The sequence below is a fragment of the Zingiber officinale genome, chromosome 9B (assembly GCF_018446385.1).
Source record: "Zingiber officinale cultivar Zhangliang chromosome 9B, Zo_v1.1, whole genome shotgun sequence".
NCBI classification, from domain to species: Eukaryota; Viridiplantae; Streptophyta; class Magnoliopsida; order Zingiberales; family Zingiberaceae; genus Zingiber; species Zingiber officinale.
Genome location: NC_056003.1, coordinates 35,144,928 through 35,154,490, shown reverse-complemented (window position 1 = coordinate 35,154,490; position 9,563 = coordinate 35,144,928).

Here is a 9,563-nt window from a genome sequence, read left to right as displayed (position 1 = left end):
ATCTATCTTCAACTGAGCAAGCAGTGGGCTCGGCATTAGTGAGGGCGAGCGGAGAAGAGCCCGTGTATTTCTTAAGTCATATTTTAAAAGACGCTGAATCTCGCTACACTGGGCTCGAGAAGCTGGCTTTTGCTTTGGTCCTCGCCGCTCGGAGACTTCGCCCCTATTTCTTGGCACATACTATCATCATCCGGACAAATAGCCCTTTGGGAAGAGTGCTGCTGAACCTAGAAGCGTCCGGACGGCTCATCAAATGGACCACGGAGTTGAGCGAATTCGACATTCAGTATCAACCCCGTTCGGCGATAAAGGCGCAGTCCTTGGCAAATTTTGTCACAGAAGTGCAAAAGTCAGAGCCCGAAGCTATGTGGAAAATATTTATGGATGGATCGTCCACTCGGCTCGGGAGCGGAATTGGCGTGTTATTACTCTCTCCACAAGAAGAACGGATGCATCTATCAGTCCGACTGGACTACAGAGCCACAAATAACGAAGCGGAGTACGAAGCCCTCATAGCCGGCCTGCAGGCAGCCCGCCATGTAGGAGCCGGTCTGGTGACAATTCATTCGGACTCCCAGTTGGCCGCTCAGCAGCTCTCTGGCACTTTTGAGATTAACAACGCTCGACTCAAACTCTACGCTGAAGCCTTCGAAAAGCTCAAGGCCAACTTCAGAGAAGTCATTATCCAGAAGATACCTCGAGCGGAAAACCAGGCAGCAGATGAGTTAGCCAAACTTGCAAGTTCAATATCACCGGTCGTCATCCAGCAGCCAATTGAACAAGTATCTTTGGTGGCGCACGTCGACTGGATGGAAGGCCTCACGTTTCCGAGCGATTGGAGGACACCCATCATGGAGTTTCTCCGCTCGGGTGCTACACCGTCCGATCGGGATGAAGCCCAGCTATTGAGGAGGAGACCCGGCCGGTTCACACTCATTGGAGATCAACACTACAAGAAGGCTTTCTCTCGCCCGCTTTTGAAATGCGTGAGCTCGGAAGACGTGGCGTACATCCTCCAAGAAGTGCATCAAGGATCGTGCGGAGGGCATCCGGGCGGACGATCGCTGGCTAAGAAGATCCTGCTGGCCGGATACTTTTGGCCAACCCTGCAAGCAGACGCCGCTCAGACCGTCGCGACGTGCCTTTCCTGCCAGAAGTATCACAACTTCTCCCACTGACCGGTGGAGGAAATGAAAGCAGCTACCGTATCTTGTCCGTTCGACCAGTGGGGAATGGATATTGTGGGTCCATTTCCTATGGCGACCGGTCAGAGGAAGTTTCTACTAGTGGCGGTCAACTATTTTTCCAAATGGGTGGAGGCCGAGCCGCTGGCAAAGATCATCGAGCAAATGGTCAAAAAGTTCATCTGGCAGCATATAATTTGTCGGTTCAGTATTCCTCGCCGGCTCGTATCTAATAACGGACGACAGTTCGTAGGGAAGCAGCTCGAAGAATGGTGCGAAAGTTACGGCATCGAGCAACACTTTACTTCCGTGGCATATCCCCAGAGCAACGGCCAAGCGGAAGTAGCCAATCGGGAGATTCTTCGCATTCTTCGGGCTCGCCTTGACCATATAGGAGGAAACTGGGTGGACGAGCTGCCGAGCGTCTTATGGGCTATCCGCACGACCCCAAAGGAAGGAACGGGCGTCACGCCATTCCATTTGGTGTGCGGTGGCGAAGCAGTCATCCCGGTTGAAGTCGGCGTTGAGTCCGTCCGGATCCAGAATTATGATGATGATAACGCCGAGCAGAGGAACATGGAACTGGATTTGGTCGACGAGGAGCGAGCCAAGGCGTCCGTCCAGCTAATGGCGTACCGGCAAAGAATGAAGCAAAACTACAACCGGCGCGTGATCCCTAGAGCGTTCCAAGTCGGCGACCTAGTCTGGAAGAAACTAAAGCCGGTCGGCGACGTTGGCAAGCTGGAGGCTCCTTGGGCGGGTCCCTTCAAAGTCATCGAAAAACTCCGTTCAGGTGCTTATTATTTGGAAGATGAGGACGGACGGCGGCTAGATCGACCATGGAGCGCATATCATCTCCAGCCGTACCGAGCTGGGTGAGAGGTGCGCTGATGTAATTCATTTTGTGCATCTCTTGGTCGCATGTGTTCTCTTAATGCAGGAAGCAAAATGATAAGATAAATGCATTTGGCAATCTTCGCCGAACGGAAGTGTTGAAATTAGCCTTAAAGGCCGTCGAGCTCCGACGTTAAAAATCGAGAGACGAACCGGCGTCTATAAACCTCCCGGCCGGAAGACCGTCGAGCTCCGACGTTAAAAATCGAGAGTCGAGCCAGCGACTATAAACCCTCCGAGCGGAAGACCATCAAGCTTCGACGTTAAAAATCGAGAGTCGAGCCAGCGACTATAAACCCTCCGAGCGGAAGACCATCAAGCTTCGACGTTAAAAATCGAGAGTCGAGCCGGCGACTATAAACCCTCCGAGCGGAAGACCGTCGAGCTCCGACGTTAAAAATCGAAAGACGAACCGGCGTCTATAAACCTTCCGGCCGGAAGACCGTCGAGCTCCGACGTTAAAAATCGAGAGTCGAGCCGGCGACTATAAACCCTCCGAGCAGAAGACCGTCGAGCTCCGACGTTAAAAATCGAGAGTCGAGCCGGCGACTATAAACCCTCCGAGTGGAAGACTGTCGAGCTCCGACGTTAAAAATCGAGAGACGAACCGGCGTCTATAAACCTCCCGGCCGGAAGACCGTCTTGCTCCGACGTTAAAAATCGAGAGTCGAGCCGGCGACTATAAACCCTCCGAGCGGAAGGCCGTCGAGCTCCGACGTTAAAAATCGAGAGACGAACCGGCGTCTATAAACCACCCGGCCGGAAGACCGTCGAGCTCCGACGTTAAAAATCGAGAGTCGAGCCGGCGACTATAAATCCTCCGAGCGGAAGACCGTCGAGCTCCGACGTTAAAAATCGAGAGACGAACCGGCGTCTATAAACCTCCCGGTCGGAAGACCGTCGAGCTCCGACGTTAAAAATCGAGAGTCGAGCCGGCGACTATAAACCCTCCGAGCGGAAGACCGTCGAGCTCCGACGTTAAAAATCGAGAGACGAACGGCGTCTATAAACCTCTCGGCCGGAAGACCGTCGAGCTCCGACGTTAAAAATCGAGAAACGAACCGGCGTCTATAAACCACCCGGCCGGAAGACAGTCGAGCTCCGACGTTAAAAATCGAGAGTCACGCCAGCGACTATAAACCCTCCGGCTTGAAGAAGACAATAAATGGGTTGACTTTAAAGTCATTTGGCCGATCGCCCGAGTAACGAAAATCACATTTGTTGAACTGGCTATACTCAGCCGAGCGGATTAGCTACACAAAATACTTGGCGAAAAATCATTTTCGAACAAAAGAGGTGTGATTAGAGCCGAGCGGTACAACACTTATTGAGTAGCAAAAGAGAAAGCGAGTAAAAAGACAGCATTAAATAAATTAAGACCGGGCGGCCGAATTACAAAAAGGGGATAGTTTTAAGCCGAGCGGCAGAATTACATATAGACTTCTATTCTAAATAATCATAAAGAGTCGTCGGGATGTTGTTGAGAAGGGTCGCCTGGTCCTTAGCCGGGATGACGGCGGATTCGGGAAGTTGCCCTTGGGACTTCAAATATTCTGTCGTCGCATTCATGGCAAGTTCAAAGGTCGTGTACATCCGCTCGCAAACTTTCTCCGAAAATTCAGCCGAACGGATGTAATTTTGTCTCAGGGCGGCGACCCGGCTTGGCTCGGCGTCTTGATATTCTTTAAGGGCCGCTCGGGAAGCATCGGCTGCTGCCTGGTGTTCTTGTAAAGCAGCCTCGAGCTTCGCCACCTCATCCGTTCGGGCAACCTTCTCATTGGCCAGTTGGTCCATCAACTCTTTAACTTTCTGCTCCAAGCCCCGAGCCTCGACATTCTTTTTCTCCAGGTCGGAGATAGCCGTGTTCTTCCACTCGGTCGCCAGACTTATCTTGCGATCTAGAGATTTATTCACGCGCTCGGATGCCAACAAGCCTTGTGCCTTTTGGAGCTCTTTCTACAGCTCAGAGTAAGAGGGGCCTTGGGAGCCGGGCGGACCGTCTGCAGCCTTCAGTATTCTTAATTCTTCGTCCACCATCGCCAGGCGGTTGGAGACAGCTATCTCCTCTACCCATCTCTGCAGTTAATAAGATCATTAAAAGTCGATCGGAAGGACTACGTGAAAAACTCCGGAAGAAAACACTAAAGAAAACACTTACCCGAGTGGCCTGCTGCATGTGGTTGTTGGCCAAATTGCGAAGGGGGATCATCGCGACGCGCGCCCGAGCGTCGGCCCACATCTCGGCTAGGGGCCCCTTCAGGGTGATTGTGTGCTTAGGCGCAGTGGGCCGCTCGGACTCGGGTAAAATCTCCTCGGTTGGGAGATGCAGGGTGACCCTAACAGTACGGCCGTGACCGGGGGTCGTCCGAGCGGAGGATGGAAGAGGATCGGAGGCCGGCGCCGAAAATTGGGATAAAATGGTTGAACGCTAGACTCGGCGGGGAGCTGGCGGAAGGACGCTGACTGGAACGGCCTCAAGAGGGTCCGCCGACGCGTCCAAATGCGATGGTGTCCGATCGGACGAAATCGCCTCGACCTGTGGAGCTTTGCCGCGAGCAGATGCGGTGGCCCGTTCAGCCGGCTGGACCGTGGACGTGGCCGATCGAAGAGGAGTCTCCACTCGGCGCCTCTTTTGTCGAAGAGGCTGCTCTTCTTCTTGAGCAGAGCCTTCCTCCCGGACGGAGGGCTCTTGGCTAATAGTTGCTCCCGTCGCCTGCGCCGGGAGAGAAGCCTGAGCGTGCGCCAGGAGAGAAGCCTGAGCGGCCGACTCTTGTTGAGTGGCACTCTCTCCTTCATGCGAGCCGACCGGCTCAATGCCGAGCGCCTCCATCTCCTTAGTAGCTGCGGCCTTAAGCGTTGCCGCCTTCCTCTTCAAAATACCAGCCATCACCGACTCCATGACAATATTAGCTGCAAAGGAAAAAGGAGAAAATCAGTTAGCAATCAAGGCAAAGGTACGAGTAAAAGTCTTACCGAAGCCGCTCGGGAGGGGGGTTCTGATCGGGCTCAGGCCGAATATGTACATAACCCCTTCCGGAAGGAATTTGTTGATATCAACCTTCAAACCGGCTAACATGTTGGCAGCATGAAGATAGTCCGGTCGGGTTTTGAACCTTTTGAGCTCTGGTGAGGTTGGTGGTCCGGTCTGCCACTTCGTTAGGAAGGGGGCCCGCTCAGGAAGGCGAATATAAAAGTAGAATTCTTTCCAATGCTTATTGGAAGAAAGTAGTTTATTGAAGAAAACTAAACCGGGCCGAGCCTGGAACATGTAAGTGTCCGGCTCAGACTGTTTAGGGTAGTAGAAATAGTAGAAAACCTCCGGTCGGAGGGGAATGTTATGAATTTTGAATAGGACGACAACGCCGCATAGAAGGCGGAAGGTGTTGGGAACTAAGCTTCCGAGCGGAACGCCGAAAAAATTGCAGACGTCAATGATTAAGGGATGAATGGGAAATCGCAGACCGGCTGTGAACTGGTCGCGGAAAACACAAAAAGCTCCGCGCGGCGGTTTGTGCGGCCGAGCGGAGGGAGTGGGTAAGATAAGTTCGAGGTCGGAAGGAATCTCAAAATTATCTATCAAAAGATCGACTTCGCGCCGATCGAAGTGCGACTCCATGGTAGTATACCATGGGCCGAGGGTTTGGTCATCGGGTTGAGAGGAATGGGACATTGTCCGAACGGACGAAACCAAAAGAAAATGAAAGAGGATAAACGGAAGAAGATGGCAACGGAACAGTGTCCCGAGAACCAAAACTCGGGAAAGAAACACGAAATAAGCACAAGAACCACAAGAACCAAAGAAAGAGCAGGGAAAGAGCCTTACAGAGAAGAATGAGAATCAAAGGAAAAACGTCGGAGATCGTCGGAGCACAGAAGAACGAGGTCGCCGGAGAACTGAGAGCGAGGAGCTGTGAGGCACGCAAGAGCAAGAATGCGGCGAGGGAAGAAAGCGAAGCTTTTATAGGGGGGAGCCCGAACGGCCTCCACCGTTGGATTCAGGTCGCGAGAATCGGGGCACGCATCGCACCGTTCATTTCGAACCACTTCGGTCCCGTCAAAACACCACGCCGCCGTCGTACAATGACGGCAGTACCACCACGTGACACTCAACCGCTGGAACGCATTTAAGGAGAGCGTGCTCGACCTTAATGATGGAGATTGGCGGAAACTTCGAAGAGATGCTGAGGAATGCTGGCGTTAACTGGCGTTTTAGCTGCCCCCTTGTTTCCGAGCGGATGGTAGTTGCAGGACGCCGCTCGGCTCAACTGATGCTCCAGTCAGTCGGACTAATCGCCTCCTTCGACTAGACTTGAAGGGGAGGCAAGTGATTCGGCAGTAAGAAGGGGGGCCCCAGAGTCAACGTCATGTGGAGGTTGAAAGGTAAAAGATCAACCAGAGGCTTGGCCGAGCGGATAAAGATTGAGGCGACCGGACGAATGTTCCGATCGGAAGCAAAGACACCCCGGCGGGGAGTCGGGGTTCCGACGCTCATATTGAACAGAGTCGTATGGCCGAGCGGGTAGCCCGTTCGGCCGAAGACATAAAGTAGCAACACTGCGAATAGTCCACAGAGCACACGACTGGGAATCTCCCGAGCGGACCAGCATATACGACCGGCCGGACGCGAGGGAACGGCCGACCGGCCAGACGCTCGGCATGGAGTAAAAGGAAAAAGGACAAGGGAACATCTTCTAACAGCGGGTATGTTCGACGAGCAGGCCATATGCAGGATCTTATGACAGAGGGTTCCGCTGTCCCATCAGAGATGTGCTCGGACTATAGCAGTATGGTGTCAAGTAAGCTCTTCTGACAAGCCCATACGGAGGTATGAGTTGAGGACACATATTCGCCTCGGTATGTGTGCGTGAGCCCCTTCCCAGCTCTGTATAAGGAGTCTCACACTTCGCCGGAGGTACGCATTTTTTTCTAAGATTGAGAATCACTTCTTTGTTGTCCACTTACCTGACTTGAGCGTCGGAGGGTCGTCGCCGGGAACCCCTTCCCGGCCCGACTCCTTTGCAGGTTCGCCGGAGCTCCACACGGTCAGTCAGATAGCCACGTCATCGGTCTGGAGAGCGCCACGTGCTCAGCGTCCGTTGATTCATCGTTCGGACAGAATCATATAGTATGAGAACGGATGGTACTTGAACTCTACACACACTCAGACAAGCACCCGTGGCATTAGAGACTAGAAACTAGAGAAAAAGTCTCCGGTGCAGGCCCTTCGACGCTCAAGTTAGGTCCTTTCTCCCCAGAAGAACAGTGTACGATGAAAAAAGAACTGTTAAAGATGAGTGCGTATGTATGCGTACTTGGCCAAGGAATAGGATCTCCCTTGTTATATGACATTGCATACCTCTAGAGTCTGACCGTTGTCAGAGAATATTGGGTGTCAGAACCTGTCGGGTAAGTGAGGAATATGGTGGCCTCTTATTGGTGGAATGAAAGTTTCACTCTCATGTAATAGCAGACCACTGGAATATTCCATGGTGTATGGTAGTGATTCTTTGACAGGAGGTTATGATTCCTTGACATTGTTGTCGCTTAATACTTTCCGTCCTGCCCGGGTTCATCTATAGACAGCTCGAGATGACCGCTCAAAGGCACTACCAAGCTTGAGCCTTGATGAAGAGGGTGAGCTATGGCGAGGGACTCCTTCTTCATGATGTGATCGTTGAAGAGCCGTTCGAGAGTTGTCTTAGCAAAAGCAACAGGACCATCTGCAAAGCCCGAGCTGGAGAAACCCAATCAGTCGGGGGTAGGTCGGGAACTAGTCCAGACTACGTTTTACGTTTCAGATCTGGGGGCCCTGCCCTGATTCACTTTAGATCTAGGGGTATGGTAGTACAAGCTTAATAATATCTAAAATAATCAAGCTCAAGTCAAGTTTAAATCAAACTCAAGCTCATTAAGGACAAATTAAACCAAATTCGAACAATTATTTTAATGATTTAATTCACTTTAGATTCAATTTGACTCAACTTAATTATCTTATCAAATAATCTTGAATACCATAAAATTTAATTTATAATCCTATCCTTCCTAATTTAACGTTGTTTTTTTTTCAATAAATATAATCATGATTTTTATTTAATATTCTTATTTGTTTTCATCCTTTGAAGTACAAACACTTGTAATATATATATATATATATATATATATATGGTCATTGACAATTACATGTGTATGTATAGGCGGTAGGAATGATTGAGGCATCATGTGGAAGGAAGGTGCGGTTTAAGTTTAGGACTGCCTTGTAAGATTGGCTCATAAACATGTGGCCAACAAGTGTGACAGAAACAATGGCAAAGGAGGGCACATGGCCCCCCTTAGCCTTTTCTCTACTTCATCAACTTTCTCACTTTGGGTACGTGAAAGTTACAAGTTTGGTCAATTGAATTGCTTATAGTTCAAAGCTCTAGACCCTAGAATGAAATAGCTAACCTTTGCAAGTTAAAAAAAAAAACTTTTGCTAGAATCTTCCAAATGTGTTTTGTCTTCTCTAATTAAAAATGAAATTAGGATAGTAAATGGATTAATTATTTATGAGCAACTAGGTAAGAATTTATTTATGCTATTTTAATATACACTAGGATAATTAAATAAAAAATTTATATATCTCATTAAACTAAGTAAATTAAACTAAGTAAATAAACTTGAATACATATTTGTGAAGTATCCATGAATAAAATTGAATTAAGAGGTTCCTGAACAATCATTTCAACCATTTAGTTCGAGAAGATTAGAGATACCTCCAATTCTCCATATAGACTAGACAATTTAAAATCTTTTAAGTATTCAAATGAATCATTTCAACCATTTAGTTCAGAAGATTAGAGATGCCTCCAATTCTCCGTATTGACTAGGCAATTTAAAAAAAATTCAATCATTAAGTTTGAGAAAATTAGAGATGCCTTCAATTCTCTAGACAATTTAATTTTTTTTTTTAAGTATTCAAATGATCCTTTGCATTAATGCATGCACGTGTTGGAGGTTGCCCCATCAACATTACTTAATGGACTTCAACAAGAGAAGCCACCATGATTGCAATCACAGTAACACCTCAACTGCCTCCTCCATCCACCATACAAATTTTGGAAACATATTGCACTTGCACTTGCACTTGCACTTGGGTACGTAGATGAGAAGTCAACGAGAGAGCACCTCAATATGATTTATTATTGGGCAACAAAGGACAAGAATTAGTTAGAAGGGTAGGTAGTTGATAGTTAATGTGCCAAATTGGTTTAGTTTCCTCATACAATTAAGTGTATTTGAGTTGGTTGGGCTAGACATTGTCAATTAGTTATTGTCTAGTTCCTCAGCCCGTCAAAAATATATCATTACAATTCAACCCAACTCAAAGTAGATTGTGAATTACACAGATCAACCTATCAAAATATTATATATATATATAAAATTTTATATTTCATTAATTTTGATCATTTCATAAATACATAATTTTTTTTAAAAAAATAATTTTTG